The sequence below is a fragment of the Trichoplusia ni genome, chromosome 1 (genome assembly GCF_003590095.1).
Source record: "Trichoplusia ni isolate ovarian cell line Hi5 chromosome 1, tn1, whole genome shotgun sequence".
NCBI classification, from domain to species: Eukaryota; Metazoa; Arthropoda; class Insecta; order Lepidoptera; family Noctuidae; genus Trichoplusia; species Trichoplusia ni.
Window position 1 is genome coordinate 17,575,582 of NC_039478.1, and position 17,817 is coordinate 17,593,398.

General features: G+C 33.1%; 1 protein-coding gene across 1 annotated transcript in view; it reads right to left on the minus strand.

Annotated features, from left to right (window-relative positions):
- Positions 1–4,029, minus strand: part of LOC113497649 (prolactin-releasing peptide receptor-like) — a 68,722-nt gene extending 64,693 nt beyond the window's left edge. The window contains exon 1 of the mRNA XM_026877289.1: positions 3,856–4,029. The gene's annotated coding sequence lies outside the window, so the exon portion shown is untranslated. The remainder of the gene's footprint in view (positions 1–3,855) is intronic.
- Positions 4,030–17,817: the final 13,788 nt, after the last annotated feature.

Below are 17,817 nucleotides of genomic sequence, written 5' to 3' on the forward strand. Positions count from 1 at the left end.
CACAATCAAAAATTTTCTGAAATATTTAGTTCTATAACTACTCAAAGTATACAGATATGTTACGAGTTTGACGTTTCACTTTTGTTTCAAGCAGAGTTCGAAAAGTTTGTGAGAGACATTTGTTGATTGATGAGTATATCTATAAGAAAATACCGAAAACTAAAACAAAGTTAAGAATATAAGTCTCTGTACGTGACCTAAAAGTTTCCTTTTATCAGAAGGGATCCGTATAAAACATATAGGAGCAAACAGACAGTCGTCTTTGAGATTTTAAACTTACTTATTAATGTCTAGAAATCTTTACGATGTACTTCTTAATAGTACTCTCTCAGTCATCACTAATAGGAAAGAAAAAACATATCTGGAACTCAGCTAGTATTGCCGTAGCAGGCTTTAATGAGCTAAAAGAAATACATAAGTAATGATTCATCCTGCGCACATAAGAAAAGCCATTTTATATTTAAATTCTTAAAATAAAAAAGAGATGTCTGACATCGTTATCAACTACAAAAACAAATATTTATAACAGTATTTTTTCTTAATATATTTACAAAATACTTAACTGTTACATTCCTATATCAATACAAATACTACCTATTACGCTGTTACGTAATATTTGACGAGTAACATTTTGCTATCTAAAAATGTAGCGTCGGATTTGAGTGTTGGTACTCGAGTTTTTTTGGTAACAGATAAAATATTGATATGAAATATTGGTTGTAGGTGCCGAAATAAGTTTGTGTTATAGGTTACGAAAACAGAAGTGCTTTTTCATGCTACAGTAATGTGATAAAACTGGTTAAGTGCAGACGGATTTGCGTATAAAGTGATCCGTCGGTACTAGATAACACAAGTCGGTATTTATTATTATTATAACAGGATCCAATGATTGATTTATTGAAATGATTGATTGAGGGCCAATGTACAGAATTGACTGAGCGTAGGTATATAAATATTTCCGGGTAAATACGTGATATAGTTTTTATATTACGATTTTTAGCTACAAGTAAAAATCATTAAGGTTGTTTTTTTTTGCTTCATTAAAAAAAGATTGAAATATTATAAAATAATTGAGGAATCAATGGTATACTTTCAAAACTTAGTTATCCGTAGTAATATTATAAATGGGAATGTAAGTTTGTTTGTTACGCTTTCACGCAAGAAATACTTAACCGATCGTCATGAAACTTTGCACACATGTTCTCAGAGGAATAAGAAGTAACATAGGATTCGTTTTACTTGACTTGAAAAAAAACAGGTAATGATTATGCTTTACTTTTTCCACATGGTCAGAGTCGCGGGCGAGCGCTAGGCTAAAATAAATTACAACCATAATATTTGTATTTAAATTTTAATTCATGCCATAAATTATGAAAACATCACATCTGTTGTGCAGAAAACGTTAGCGAAAGATCTGCAAATAGAACGACAACAACCAAAAACGGTTGGAAGACATGAATAGAAAATCTGTCTTCATTTTATATGTATTTTCATGAATCTGTTACACGTTTCCCTTTATTTATGTCCTATTCACAAGTTTTCAAATGTATTTCAAAAGGCTAACGATGTTTTTTAAAGCTTAGCTTCTTTCTCAATCGTTGGGATAACGTCATTTTTATTTGCAACAGAGATTCTGAATTCGTTCATTATGAGTGAGATAGCCAGTTTGTAAAAGGAACACTGTAATTTGTTTCTTTTTTGTTTTAATGTAGTTTTGACGATACGATCGCGAAAGAAGGTTTTATTCAGAGTTGTGTAAATAAATTAATAGGCTTATTTCTTTGAATCGTATTAGTCAATTCTTTCTTCTTTTTACTTAAACTTTGAGTACAAAGATTTTTTCGGATTTTTCATTAAGACTATTTTTCAATTTTTAGAACAGTAGTCAGACCATCATTAAGCCTCATCAAATACTATTTTGTGTAAGATTTTGAAAATTGTTAATGCACGAATATTCCGTGTATTTATAAAGAGACCTGTCGTATAAGATACTTAAACTCTGCAGATTGTTACTTTTGTCTTAATTAATTTGATCTTTTATTTTGCACCAAATTAACTGACATCTCCTGACAATATTATATTATACAAATATTACCTTTTTCCAAGAGGAAAAAGATCCAAATCACATTGTACAACATCGGTACGAGTGACCTAGATTCACTTATCTCGGCTCTCGATATAAATATATTGATTTACAAACATTAAATGTAAAACTACTGATACCTGTCAGCATGGACCGGCTGACAAATCCACGTTTTGTTTCACGTATTAAATAACATATTTTAAGATATTTCAAATTATAAAAAAGAATGTATAAGTTATTATAGTTACCTACCAGAGAACGGCAGTGACAAACGGCTTTTCCAAGTCTAACAGTAATTAATATAATTGCATCAGAATATGTTTTTTGCTGTACCCCGAATTTTAGCAACAATTATAGCTATACATAAAATTAGACAAAGAAACAGCTACTACCTACTATTTATTTCATTCTTTTTAGATCGGCCCCTTCGTGAAAAAAAATCGGAACTCTCAGATTTGTACCCAGTCTAAAGTAAAATCGTAAGATCTTGGAGTAATCAGTGCACTTACATACACGTAAAAAAATACACAGCCAATAGAAAACAAGTACCTTTTTGGATTCGGTAAAAAAAACAGTCATAGTTGTTATTAGTAATAATTGTCGATTCACTAAACAGAAAACACGTTTTTAATAAAAATCGAAGTTAGTAGTAGAATGTAGAGGAGCACGCAGATAAAACAGCAAGGCTCGACTACGTTATACATAATATTTAATATTATTAAAAGAATTATAGTTTTCCCCAGAGTACTCTTTATGTTTAGTCTACAAACCAAGGGCAAACAACGTATCATATGTGGACTATAACTATATAATATGACAAATTATATTAACGCGGTCCTAATCAATAACTTAACGTTGACAGTAATGTAGTTTCTGTATTCCTGTGAACCTAACGAAGTAATTGAGTGTATAATTAATTTGTACTGTCGACTATTAAGTCCTAGATGATATATTTCTTATCATTAAATACAGCCACAAAGTATCTCTATTTTTTTTCAGTGATAAAAAAATATATTCTCACGATTTATTGCAAAAAAACTAAAAAAATTGTTTCAAAAGACAAGATACCAATTGACAAAGAAATTAGGATTAAAAAAACCGTAATTATGACAGTAATTAAATGTGCCGACGCTTTTGTAAAACCGATAGGAAAAAAAGAACACCAATTTGTAACCATTCGAAAATGGAACAAGATTATTTTTTAATAAATCTTCATTTTTCCCGGATTACATGCCAGCATTCGCTTTGTATGCGAAATTTGACATTAGAGAGTTGATGACATTCATTTAAAAATGGAATCTTTTGACGGCAAAGCGCGCTTTGAGTGGCATAATGACATTACGGAACTTACCGACAAAACCAGATTTTAGTCGTTAAAACTTTTCAGGTCCTTGTTTTGTAATGTCCCAAATCCAAACGACTGGTATAGTGTTGCCCTGTAATTATGGTGTAAAGTTGGGGAATTTTGGGGAAACTGTAGACTTATATGGTGGCTGAATTTTTATGATTTTAAATTTTGTTAAATTAAACTTTCGTTAGTTATTTCTAGATTAGAAAAAATGTCATAAGTTCATTCTACGTATAGAAATACATATTGCATAAATTGTCTTACATTTTATATAAAATATCTTGTCGTTTCTAAATTATAGTTAATTCTGTTTCTACATAACTGTCTTTGATAAGAACACACGAAAAGTAAAACAAAACAAAGAATTTTCAGAACTAAAACGGACTTGCCACAAATGAAAATAGATAAAACAAGATCCACAAACCTTTTTACGAGGCAGCTCGTTCGGACGGTGCACCACAACACTCGTAAACAGCCACAAACAATAAAGTTTCAGTTATCTTCGGCCAATATATTCCACAGTTTCTATTTTACTTTCAAAGTTTAAATAAAAAAAATCGAACACTTCTCGAAATTAATAAAACTTTTTAAGAATAAAACGTATTTAAAATCTTAAACCAGTAGTATTTGACTTTAGTTTCTTTTATTTTTTTAATTAGAATTGAAGTTGTGCTGCGTATTGCGCTTACAGCCAAGTTTTGATGTTTATCGTGTTGTTGACGGCTTGTACCGCTACAGAGGTTCGCATCGGTCGCTGGCTGTGTACAGACTGAGCGAGCGTTCGCCTACGCTGCCCGTCCGCACCAGCCTACGTTCATATTTTGAAAATATGAGCAGTAAGGAACTAAGGACTAGAGTACACTTATAAATTTGTAAAGAGGTTGTGTTAATACTAACCTTTTTGATAAAAATTACTATGTTGGTTAAATACTTTAGATTATAAATAGAAATCTAAATTAAATGTACTCGTGCTTCACATTTTAGTAGTTAAATTAATCTCAAAACGTTAGCTTTATTATTCCAAGGAATTTATGCCTAGACATAATCATGTGTAGTATGTGTGAAATGCTGATATTATTCAAACAGTTATCGTTAGACGAAAGAAATTCTCGGCACGAATTTCGAAATCTTGGCTTCCAGCCAAACAGAATATTGAAGTAGTAAAAGGTGTAATATACTTAAAATTGTTCACAATCAGAAATAGTAAGTCAGCGAGATATCTTAACATAGAAAGATGTTAGATATCTCATCTATGAGATAACTTATCAGAAATTGTTTGTTTGTGTTCGTCACTTTTGAGGTATAAACAAAAATATATTTTTGTTGGAATATAACTGCATGATTAGGATCGATGATGACTGTATACAAGGATTTTTGTAATGCCAGATCATGTTTTGAGTATTGATTCAATCATGGAAATATTAGCGTACCCAGATAATGGGCACCTGATGTCAATTTTAAGATAACATTTTTAAATAATAAAAACAAGTTACCAAGTTCTTGAAAATAATAAAGTGTCTACCAAAACACCAGTTCCAAATTAAATAATAATATGTATGTTACGAAAATACAAATTCATTTTTCATTCACTTACTTTTCAACCAATATTGTTTAGTGCATGAAAGTCTCCCATACACAACTAAGGCTACCCACTCACGGTCCACTAAAACCGCGAGCGGTTACTTCATTCCGGGATTTATTATTCAAACATTTTGCAAAGACTGGCCGCATGTGGCCGGCAGCGTACGTTAGGCTCGAAATGTATGCATAAAGTAGTTAAATGTTTGCTAACTAGATTGGTACCGTATTGTAACTAGCCGGTTTCAAAACAGGCATGTGCACATTGACCTTAATTGTAATATGCTTAGCTGATTAATTCGTACAAAAAAATTGCAATTTTGTCTTTTTTGACAGTATTTTTATAGTCACTATCGCGAGAATTATACATTTTATGAATGATGTAACGGTTTACTAACTCAAGAGTATAATTTTGTCTTGTTTGACAAATTGTGATCAATAGATAGTAATTGAGTAATTTGGATCGATAGCCCGTGAGATGGATTTTTTAAAGTGATGGATTTTTTAATATATTTTTAGTTATATTATTATAAAAAATCTATTATTAATGTTTGGAATACAAATGCATTTAGAAATATATGTAATTCCTTCAATAGGATCACAAAAAAACTAGCAATCACGATGTAACTACTCCAGTGGTTATTACAGGGATTAATTTGAAACTCAGAGACACAGATTATTCAAGATTTTATTTTCCGAAATGTTGTACACAGGCAGTGTTACCCTGTGTGGTTTAACAAACATGACGGTTACCCGACCGCACTTTTGCGTTGAATTTGGAACGTCCTTGAATATTCCTTTTGTCTAGCTCAAAGTGCAAGTGTTTTTTGTGACAGTAAAAATGCATATAGCGCGGTGACAACTGTAGGGATTGGTGCAAGGTACTTTGTGTAAAAGGCTACGCCAGGATATATAGCACATGACTCATTTCCAAGCCGTTTGTATCGTGGTAGTCGCTGAAAGACGAAGTAGAAAGGTTTTTGTTATTATAACTGTCCAAGTTTTTATACGGCATGTTAGACAGTGAATATTTTTTGAGTTTTCTTTTAATTTGTTCTGTATATGTTAAGCACACATATTTTCCCATGTTGCAAATTGTTTTAATTTAATGCAACACAGAATATCAGGGCACTTTTTTACCCATCAACCGTGTAGCAGCCCTAAAAATGTAAAACACGCAGCAAAATAAACAAAATAATAAACGGCTTCCGTATTTCTTGGTAAAGAAAAGTTATTTTAAGTTTTACTTTTGTTTACTTTCGAAATAAAGATTATTTTTTTCTGGAAAACGTTCCGCTTATTGCGAAAATTGGTGACTTTGGGACGAACTTTGACTTTTACTTCTTCGCGAATTTAAAAAAGTATGCAGAATTGCCTTTGCTTATTGATTTATGAAAATATTTGTACTGTACTATGTTTTTTAGTCTCCTCTGTCAGTATCATTTTATTTAGCATGAACACACGTTGCCGAGACCGATAGTACTGATAACTTTATTTCACGCTCAACACTACCTGTAATTCGTCATGAGCCTATGATTATAAGCCCCGAAAAAAAAGATTCTGGTCACATGTGACTTAATAAGGTCTTTATGCATGTGGCTTGAATGATAATATCCCCTCCCCGCTCAAACACAAGGAATAATTTCCAATAAGGCTTAATTAAAAGCGATCTAAGGTCGAAAAAAGAACAAAAAACAACCTTTTTTGATTAATTAACAAATCGCTAATCCCATAATCCTAAGAATATTTTTGTGACAATTTCCATATAACGTCTCACTCACAACTCTTCAGATACCGTATAAAACAAACTTTGGAAAAAGTTAAAGCTTTTAAAATCGCGACTAAGTAAACACAGCATTATTATTTTAGCATAAACATAAATATTTGCGTGGTACGGCTTCACCGGTCGAGTGGAAACGGGTTGGCGAAGCACTATTATATTGAGTTTTGTGAGGGATATTTCTGTCATCAAGAAAATGTATGAATAAACGGGAAAATCTGATCATTTTTGAGAGATTTGTTTTGGTTTTAGTAAGCATTAGGTTAGACCTACTCTTGAAATATAAAGTGCTTAGTTTTAGGCACATTATTTTTTATTTAGGGAGTAACTTTGTTTTAATGTTCTTGAAACTAGTATTATAGAAATTATATACCTACTGAATATCCGTTTGAGTTTTGAACTTTCGTGTCGAAAAGTGTGCAGTTTTAAAACATCTACACAATACATAAGTATAGTTTTTATTTCATGTTAATTACACAATAACAACTATTATTTTGAGCAAGCAATAGACCGGACAGAGTGGAAGAATCTAAGGGAGGCCTTTGCCCTGCAGTGTGAAAGTAACGGCTGAAAAAAAAAAACTGTTATTTTACTAGAATAGCTTCACACACTTTGCCGAACTGTTGATCAGAATCGTTTAAAAAAATCCAGTCATAAACGAGTAGAACTCGCAATATTTTAGTACACATATCTTTAAAAAAAGGTAATATTTTAGAATGTGAACCAAAAGCTGTTTAGTTTAAGATTAAAGAAATTCGAAAAATTTACCAGTCCGGTAGTAAAGGTTGTATCTCATAGATAAGCCTGGTGACAGACAGGGTAAGAATCACTCTTTGGAGATAATCATTATATGTATATGTTCATTTCAGCTAAACATAAATTCAGTTAAACAAAGTGCAATGAATACATAAGAGTGTTACATATAATTATTCACAATCCAATTCTCTAAACGAGCGTACTTCACCTTATGAGGCAATTCTTCGTATACAACGTGTTATAGCGCGGTAATTTACTTTGAGTGGGTAAAAAACGAGAGCTTAAGGTATGTTGGTATTATTCCAAATGTTTTCTTCTTTCACACATTTGTCGGTGCTGTTGTTAAGCAGATTGCTTTAGGAAAGTGATTTCAGTTTGTTTGAGGTAATGTTAAACTTTTGTGCTGTGTATTCTTTTATTTACTTCTTTTAACCAACTTTTTTTGAGCTCTGCTTTGGTCGGCTTCTGACCTTTTCTCTTAGTTTCTTTTTGTATGGAACGGCTACCTACTTAAATCGTTACTATCCGAAATCTGATGTTTTTTTATTTCACTCAATTTCGACTCGTATATTGCTCTGTTTTTTTCTAATAAAAAGAACTAAATTATTTTATTTTATTTTTCTTCCACGATGATTCACACTTAATTTGCGTGCTATATAAGATAATTTCTTACTACAAAGATGTAAAAGGGTCTTAATATGATAAGAAAAATGAAAACAATATATTTGTCGGAAAATTGTACCGCATGAAAATGACAAAGCTTTTTACAAAGTCAAATGTGATTTGAAACTGAAGTTGATGTAAACTAAAGAATTTGAAGACCTACACTGTAGATTATTTTAAATATAATTCTTTGGCAATCATTTTTCTTTCATCTTCTTTGTTTTGCCACGTGCACGAAAAGTGTAAATTACAAACACTTCGTTATGAAGGCATCTTAACATAACACTGGGTTCAGCCAAGAGCCGTGTATTTGACAGACACATTCTCCGCATGAACACTTGTACTTACAGAATGTTCACCGCCTCGAACAAGCGTGTATTGTGGAGAAAAAATGATATCAAATGCGGCGGAAATACAGTGCTTTAACTTGCGGTTTTTACGAGAACAATTGTGTTATTTATATCCGTATTCGAGAATACGAATAAACAATTTTGTTTCTCGTTTGGGAGTGTGCCGTGATTTAAAAATGTAAAAGGACGATCATTTTATATTGAAAAAACAACATTTTTTTAATAACCAAAAATAGTGACGAAAAATATTGAATGAGATTATTATTCGTTTTTTCACGACTGTACTTGTAAAAGGGAATTGAATCATGTTTAAGGCTTCATCATTAAAGCTTGAAAACGTGCGAGTTTTCTTTTTCCACCAAACCTTTTCAACACAATAACCATTTTGATGTTTGGATGTAAAGTTTAGCTATACATTACAAATATATTTGTAGTAGCTACAACAATTTTATTTCCGTTCAATTAGATAAGATTAAACTCTAAAATATCTCCAACAATTATAACAGAGCCTTGTATACTCGTCCGTTTCTACTTAATACGTTTAAGAGGCTATGTACCTTGCGACTTAAGAATTCGAGCTACGACAAGTATCGTAGCAATGTACCTAAGGCTACGAGTCCTCGTAGCATCGTAGGCAATGCCTTCGTAGATAAATTACATTACAATAGAACAACGTGTCCTGAATTGACAAACAGCCCACTTTGCATATCGAATAGCCAAGGGGAATGACATGTTACTGGAATTGTTTTTGGTGGCAGAATATTCGAAGTCTCGTTTTCGTATCGTATCAATAATTGGATATTCGTAACCACATATCAGTAAGCATAACAATAATATGCTGATTAATGCTGATCAATTAAACAACTTTCAGAAACAAAGTAACAAGACTTTATATCGAGACTGACTTAAAAAATAAGTTAGTCAAATATACTGATTGAGAAATGATAATGTATAAAGAAGGTTGTATACCTATTTCGAAAGAAACATTTAAAACATCTTTACCGAAACACATTTGCATATCATCTTCAAGTATCATTTTTATCTAGGGGTTTTTGTCAGAAACATATTAAGTTTTTTTGTAAAAATGTCAGCAGTCTAGTACTCATAATAAAAGCTTTGCTTAGATAGAGACTAGATGGCGTTGTGTGAAAGTTGTGGAATATTATTATTATTAAATTACAAGCGGCAGATTTTCTGACTGTCAAGAATCATGGGGTAAAAGACTGTGACTGTTGAACCTTACGAAACATTAATGTCACCATTCATGTCACTTTAGATATGCATCAGTCATGACTTTTATTCAAATGAGGCTCTGAAGCACTTTTTAACGTCAAGATTACATAGGATACGCCTGCCCATTATCGCTGACTAAGTGCTCTAGCGATGAAGAACGAACGGCACGACAAGCTTGCTTACAGTATGCAACAATTTTATTATAAAAAAATATATTTATAACATTTTATATTTCCTTCTAGCGACACATTTTTTTCACAAAAACAGGGACTTTTCTAAATTCGCAGATTAGAAATAAGTAAAGTGACTCATTAATTCGCCTGTAATTAATAAAATGCTTCCATCTTAAAAATGTTGTCATTAATTGAAATGATTTGCCAAATAGAACTTATGCATAAATTGCTGAACTTGATACCTTAATTTCGTATAAAATTCTTGTTCTTCTACCTCTCTATAGATTTCTCTTATCATGTGGTTCATGTATAACTGCTGTCAGAGTTTCAACCACTCATAGGCCAATCCCGTGGCTTTACATATTTTTGAAAAAAAAAACAGGTTTGGCAGTTAAACCTTGTTGCAGTAAAAAAGTCCTCACCGTACTCTACATTTTCATTTTTATTATGGATATCACGGCTATTTTAACGTACATTAATTATCATAAAGGCATACTAGAGCTAAGGCTAAGCAGGTTTGCGTCAAACTCTCACATTTGCCTACAAAGCCTTCATTAGCAAGCCCCTTGGAATACAAGTGGTCATTACTGGCTCAATTTAACGATTTCTTACTTTCTTACGTTATGCTCTTGTTTTTCATGTGTTTAATGGATTGTTTTAAGTCTAGTGTTTTTTAAGAATATCAAACAGGTTTTTTTTTTACAAAGATAAAATACTCTCAGACTGAAAAGAACACAATCAAATGATTGAGAAGAACATACAAACATTTGTACTGGGTGGGAATCGAACCCACGACCTCCGGTATAGAAGTCAGTGTCACTAACCACTAGACCAACAGACCGGCCCATTTACGAGCACTATTTCAACTTATATTCAACTACCATATCTTAGACGTCATACGAACTAAGCCAGTCTTACAAAACTTCACGATGTAATAAATAATAATTATAACAGGATATTAAATTAAACGTCTTAAACCGTTAATGAACACTATTAACGTAATGATTCATCCGAACATAAAAGTTATCACACTCTAAATTAACGGATCAAGTTTATACGCAATCAAGTCATAATAGGTCCACGGGTGGGCAATACCTAGGGTATTATAGTAGAGCCCTCGTCGTAAAGTGGGCCTTATTAAGGACTACTAAGGCACACGCGATTAAGGCGATAAAGCGTGACATTTTTGTGGCGTAATTTGGCACCCGACCGGTGATGATAAGCGTTCACTTTGCAGCTTGTATTTTTTCGTGTAAGTAATCTTTTGAATGAACAATGTGACGTGAAGATAAAAACCTCGTGGCTAAATATTGCAGATTGTTTTTTTTTGTTTTTCTTTTTTGGACATTCGTTAGACGCAGTAAGATAGCAGTGCTAGCCTAATGGTATGCCTTTGAATTGCCAATTGTCATAGGTTTAAAACCTGGCACACAATAATTTCTTTTTGAATTTATGAACATACTAATGACGCATTGTCTGTTTTTATATAATCGCGCGGCTAAAGCAACCGATTTTGTTACTATTTTGAAAATAATTCGTACTCGTACGAAAAACGAATTTAATTTCCCGTGAAACATAACGCAAGAAACAATATTTGCGTAAAGTACTACAAAAAAAAACTCACATACTAGTTAAGTATGTATATCACAAAACCACTTTCAAACACAATTAAGACAGCCGACACTCAACGACATAACTTCATATTACTTTTAATGAAACGCTGCAAAAAGGTTCTATTTTAATCGCCATTTTAAATGCTTTATGTAAAAAACTCCATTATTTTAATCGCCTCAGTTACTTACTTAAACACGGTGAAGAATTTAAGTAAATTACAAAACATATTTCAGTTTAATAAAGGATAGGTAGAGGTTTAAAACTTTGTTTAGGACTCTATATGACCTTTAAAAAAACCCCGTGCTATACTGGAAAGATGTTTTTTTAGAAAAAAGGTAACTAATTTATATCAAGTAGGTCTATACTGCTTAATTGACCTTTTTTTACTAGAACAAACGAGATTTTATCTGGTTCAGGTAAATTCTTTGTTTGATTATATCGCTAATAGATATACGAAAACCTGCGTATTACTTTTAAATTTAACGTGTTCCATAAACTAGAAATAGCCTCCCATAATTTAGTACTTTTAATTCGAGTCTATTGAATATTACAGCAAACTTACGTATGATACGTGCTACCTTACACTAAAACTTTTTCGTAGAATCAATAATATCACTTTTTGAAACGAAAAAGAGCACTGTTTGTTCCAAAATAAAACAAGGATCTCGGAACCTTTCATGTTATTACTTTCCTTACACTTCCATAAAACCTAATAAATTCTAATCGATTCTAATGATACGATTCTGGATAGTACAGTCAGCTACAACATTCAGTTCACAAAATATCTGCATTTTTTTTCAAATGTAGGTGCTTCTTTTGTTTTAACTGTCCGAGGTCAAAATCAAAAGGTTTTATTTTAAGTAGGCCGTTTTCAGGCACTAAAAAAACACACAGTGATGATTCTAGAGATGCACGATTCTAAAAAGTCATTCCAAACTATTTTGATACCTTAAAGCACAATTAACTTAATTGTAAAGTTGTCTTGAAAATTTGATTTTGCTATCCCACTTTCGTTGCTAACCGTACGCATCGTAATAAGAGGCTAATAGTTTTCGTAAGCAACCGTTCTTGCCGATAAATATCCGACGTACATCACCATTGCCTCGCCAAAATGTCCATTATACGAAATTGCTTTTGAAAATAAGCTTTATTTTTTGTTAGGAAAAATAAACCAGAGTATACGCATTGTATATCAAGTACCTACCTATATAATACAGGATAGTGACCACTACCTTCGGTCTATATAAATCCGATTTACTCTTTATCAATCTGCCCATACCCTACTTAGAGGTGCTTTATATTTTTGCTTATTTTATACAAGCTGTTGCCCACGGGCCCACCCGTTAAATATCAAAAATGATCCCCGGAAACATAAGAACGGTATCCTCCTTCTTCTTAGTCCCTCTGTTAACCCTGATTATAAACTATCTGAATAACAAGTTTCATCTAAATCTGTTTAATGGTTTTTGTGTGATAGAGGAATAAACATCCATACATACAAACTTTCGCGTTTATAATTTTAGTAAGAAGTAGGATATAGTTATATTTTTGTCCTCATGTCTTATGACTAAGTATTAACTAAGTTTAATTGAAGACTATACATATATTTTTACATAAATATAGGTCCTGGGAATCTAAACAGGCTTTCCAAAAAATATTTGAATGTTCATTACCATCTGCACAATTCTTCAAATTCTTCGAAAGCCTCAATATTTCTTGATTCAAAACTTTTATACATTCTCCCAAATTACGTTCATGTTGAATAGAATTACGACGAATCAAAATCTCTCAAAATCATGCTTGAGTTATTTCAAAGATTAGTTAAAAGTTAACTTATTAAGTTGTACGTAATGGGGTTCCATTGCAAAATTACGTTATTTAAAACCAATTCGTTGAAGAAGAGCCTGTACACTTACCATATAAACTATTGAAAAGGTATTAAAAAAATCACCAAATAGTTACATAATACCTGGTACTAGGTTGGGTGGACATTCGTGGACAAAGCGTATCATTTTCTGTCATTGCAGTATAAAATAAAAAGCTAGTAAAATAATATTATCAGAATTTGTACTACATAAGTAATTAATTGAGTTCGTGGATACACGAAGGAGGATACACGGAGGAGCTCGTGGCTAAGCTATAACCGCATATGTGATTCGATCACAGGTTAAGCTATACTTGACGCGGTTGGTCTGAAGATGGGTGACCATCTTTGTCATGACGAGTTCCTCCGTGTTTCGGAAGGCACGTTAAATTGTGGGTACCGGCTGTTTCCTACATCCTACATCTTTGACAGTCGTTACAGGTAGTCAGAAGCTTGAAAAAGTCTGACAGCCAGTCTAACCAAGGGGTATCGTGTTGCCCAGGTAACTGGGTTAAGGAGGTCAGATAGGCAGTCGCTCCTTGTAAAACACTGGTACTTAGCTGAAACCGGTTGGACTGGTAGTCGACCCCAACATAGTTGGGAAAAGGCTAGGCCGATGAATGATGAAGTAATTAATTGAGTTATTTAGTTACTACTACAACGGTGACTACTGTTTGTTCCCTACGACTATTGAATAACAAATCCTGAGACTGCCATGAAAATACTTATTTAAATCCGCCATTTGTATTAAGATTGTCAATTCGATACCTTCAGAAAGCAACTGCAAACACTGCAACAATTTATCCAAACCATAACTTAAACTCTATCATCTGAGTAAGTTTTCAAATGCAAGTAATAAAAGGAACAAAGTAACACAACCTTTGTTGAGAACACTCTATACAGAGTGATACTCTCTCGTAAACCCTACGTCACAATGCATTTCAGGTCCAGTTGTGGAGCACAGTAGGCTGTAATGCCCGCAATATAGATCGCTAATGCATCGAGCGTAGAGTTCTATAATTTCCTTTCTTTCGTTAAAACGTGACCTTACTCTATCGGTGGACTGGTATAATGTTGTACGTTTGTTTTTTGTATGCGGTTTGTCTGCAGTGTCTGGTAAGAACAAAAGATAGATCGAGATCGGTGGAAGTTAGTTAGTTTAGGCTAATTTTAGTCAGTACTCTATATTACTTAATAAGATTTCATTGTATAATAGCCTTTAAGAAATTGAAATAAATGATTTTATTTGAATAGTCAATTTTATTTCGCACTGGCTTATATTGCAATACTTACAAAAAAAAATATCCTTTGTTTATTTTTTCTTTATTAATTCACATAGAGCAGAGATACATTTTGAACTTTAAATATCAGAATTGTCAGATACTTAAACAAAAAACATAAAGGTTTAAAAAGTAAAGGTCCTCTCTTATTTTTTCCTTTTAAGTAACAATCTTTATACAAACGATATTTATCAACAAGTATACTAAAAGCTTCCTCGTACAAAGGATTGTATAAAACCAGCTAGAATAAGGGTTTTTGTTTGTAATGTATGCAGATTTATGCTGTAAACTGACCCATGTGATGCGCTCACGAGGCGCAGTGACGCATCAACACGACTGGCTGTTGACACACTTCAGAACGCTATGGCCGGACCTAAAAGAAAATCCTCTCTAAATTTATCCTGCATGTAGAACACCAGATGAATTTTCCTTAGTATTTTTTTTTGTTCCCTACCCAAAGGGTAAAATCGACGTTCGTCCGTGAGTCAACATTTCATGAGGCGGTATCTCGTTGTATGCAACGCCTTGCCATACGCCGACACAAAAACGCGGATGACGTAGCACGGCGGTTAAGTGTTAGTCAGTAAGAGTCTGACACTATCCATTTTCTGCCTCAAGGGAGTCCATGAGGATTCCCCACCTTAACAAATAAAAAAGGCCGTGTCTCCAGACCCATGCCTTACAGCTAGACTATTGAACTTTTCGTAGATAATAAATTTCTATTGCTTCTATAGCAAAAAATATACTGCACTCACACTAGATTGGTTTTATGGTTAGGATTTTAAATTAATTTTCTATTACAACACTACTAATGTTTATCCAGTGTGTAAGGTAACTTGGAAAAAACTCTAGATCAAAAGGCGTAAACTCTAAAATAAGTTAAATCCCTATCCTTAATCCTTATTATCTTCGTTATATCCTAAACGAAACAAAATTGAAGAAAAAAGTTTTAATTGGAGCTTTTATTATCAATTTTAAACAAAAACCTAGGGATTTAAATTTCAACTTGAACACGCTTTAAACTCTACCATTCCGAAATCCATGCATGCAGAGTACGAATAAAAGTATGCATTGATCTGTCCCGTTTCCAACAGTGGAGTGCGCTTAGTGTCACATAACTTACTAAGAAACTCACTGCAATCGAAACGATACTTTTAGATTACTGAACACTTTCGTTTGCGGAAGTAAGTGCTTTGGTATTGCATCTTGAATCTGAAGCTGGGTTTAGTTAAAAACTAGAATAGGTACTGGTTTAATGAGTAACTTTAAGTTATAAAGTGTTTTATATTACTAATAGATATATTTTGCCCCCTCGGCCTAGTGGTAAGTGGACCTGAATTTAATACTAAAGGTCGTGGGTTCGATTCCCACCCTAGGGAAATGCTTTTGTGATGATCTCGACCATTCTTTCGACCATCAACCAGAAATTTATTAGAAATTACATAAAGTCAAAGTTTAATTTCGAGTAATCATATATACTAATTATTTACGTACAATTATACAGGCAATAGGTGCAGGAACTAGGAACGTTGGGTCTAATTTGTCTAAAATACATGGCAGGTTACCCCAATGTTTCTACGTTTTTAATAATTCCAGAGTTGGTGCTTTTATTTTAGCCAGATTATTAGTTGAGTGAATGATTTAAAAAAGAGACAGGAAAAATAATTGTGACAATATTAGCTTACATTTTAATTATTGAGTTATTTTGTCAGCCTTACGCTTACAGGAAAATAAGAGTTCTGTAGCGACATATGCGTAGGAAAAAATATTCCTATTTTCATCAACCTTCCATGACAAGAAAAGCTAACGTCAAGGTTATAATAACTAGATTCTATGTCTATCTATTTATAGCATGAAGGTGATGGAAGATTATGGAAGGTCAGAGAAGATTTAGATACCGAGCGCGGCGGTGCCTCAGCATAAAAACTATTTATTTTAGACCTACGAGAGTTCATGGAATGATGTTAGTATTACAGCATGAAAGAATTTTTCTGTTTGTTTGAACGCGCTAATCTCAAGAACTACTGGTTCAAATTGAAAAAATCTTTTTGTGTTGAATAGACCATTCATCGAGGAAGGTTTAAGGCTATAAAACATCACGCTGCGACTAATAAGAGCGAAGATACAATGGAAAATGTGGAAAACACGGGGCAGATATAAATCATAACTTATCCCTGTAGCCACGCGGACGGAGTCGCGGGCAACAGCTAGTCTATTATATAAAATACCCGTGTCACGATGTTAGTTACCGTACTCCTCCGAAATGGTTTTACCGATTTTTACCAAATTTTATATGCGTATTCAGTAGGTCTGAGAAACGACTATCATCTATTTTTCATACCCCTAAGTGTTAAGGGTCGCTCAAACTTAAAATATTTATTATATTTTTTGGACGAATTTTTCTTGGTTTTATTTTTTTATACACATTATAAAAAAATAAAACTGAAAATAGCTGGGTCAGCTTGTAGAAATATAAGCAAAGCAAGTAAAGTTAATAAGCAACACAAATGGTCTATAGAAAAAGAAATCGGGTGGTTTACAATTAAATTTGTCGATACTCAACCAGCACAGTTGACCAGTATTGTGCGCACGAGATACTGTGGAGTTGAGTAATTAAAACGGATGGAAATAGAAATACAAATATACACCTACATCGATACATTTGTTTGATTTTCAAATCAATTTTGTAACGCAATACGGGTTACGGTACGTTATTGTTCTGTCCACGCGTGGGCCCCTGTGGGCAGACAAACTGACGGTATTTCCATTTTTAGATGACGATAGGGAAAACAGCACTGGAGGTTGTAAGTCGTGGGCGGACTCCCCATATTCTCTCAAACTTTGGATATCAAAACATTTGTCTATGATATCTGTGACGGCTATACCCAGAATTCGAATGCTTAATAGTCAGTTCCAGCTGCAGTTCTTAGATGGTTCTGCGGTCTTAGATTTGATGCCGTTGTGAAAATAAGATGGTAATGAAGATGTTCGTACATGAATATAACTAGGTAGTTTATGTAAGTCACCGAAAACATAAAATGAAATGATAAAATATTATTATCACAATTTAGTGGTTTTTGGTTGAGTGCGAGTCA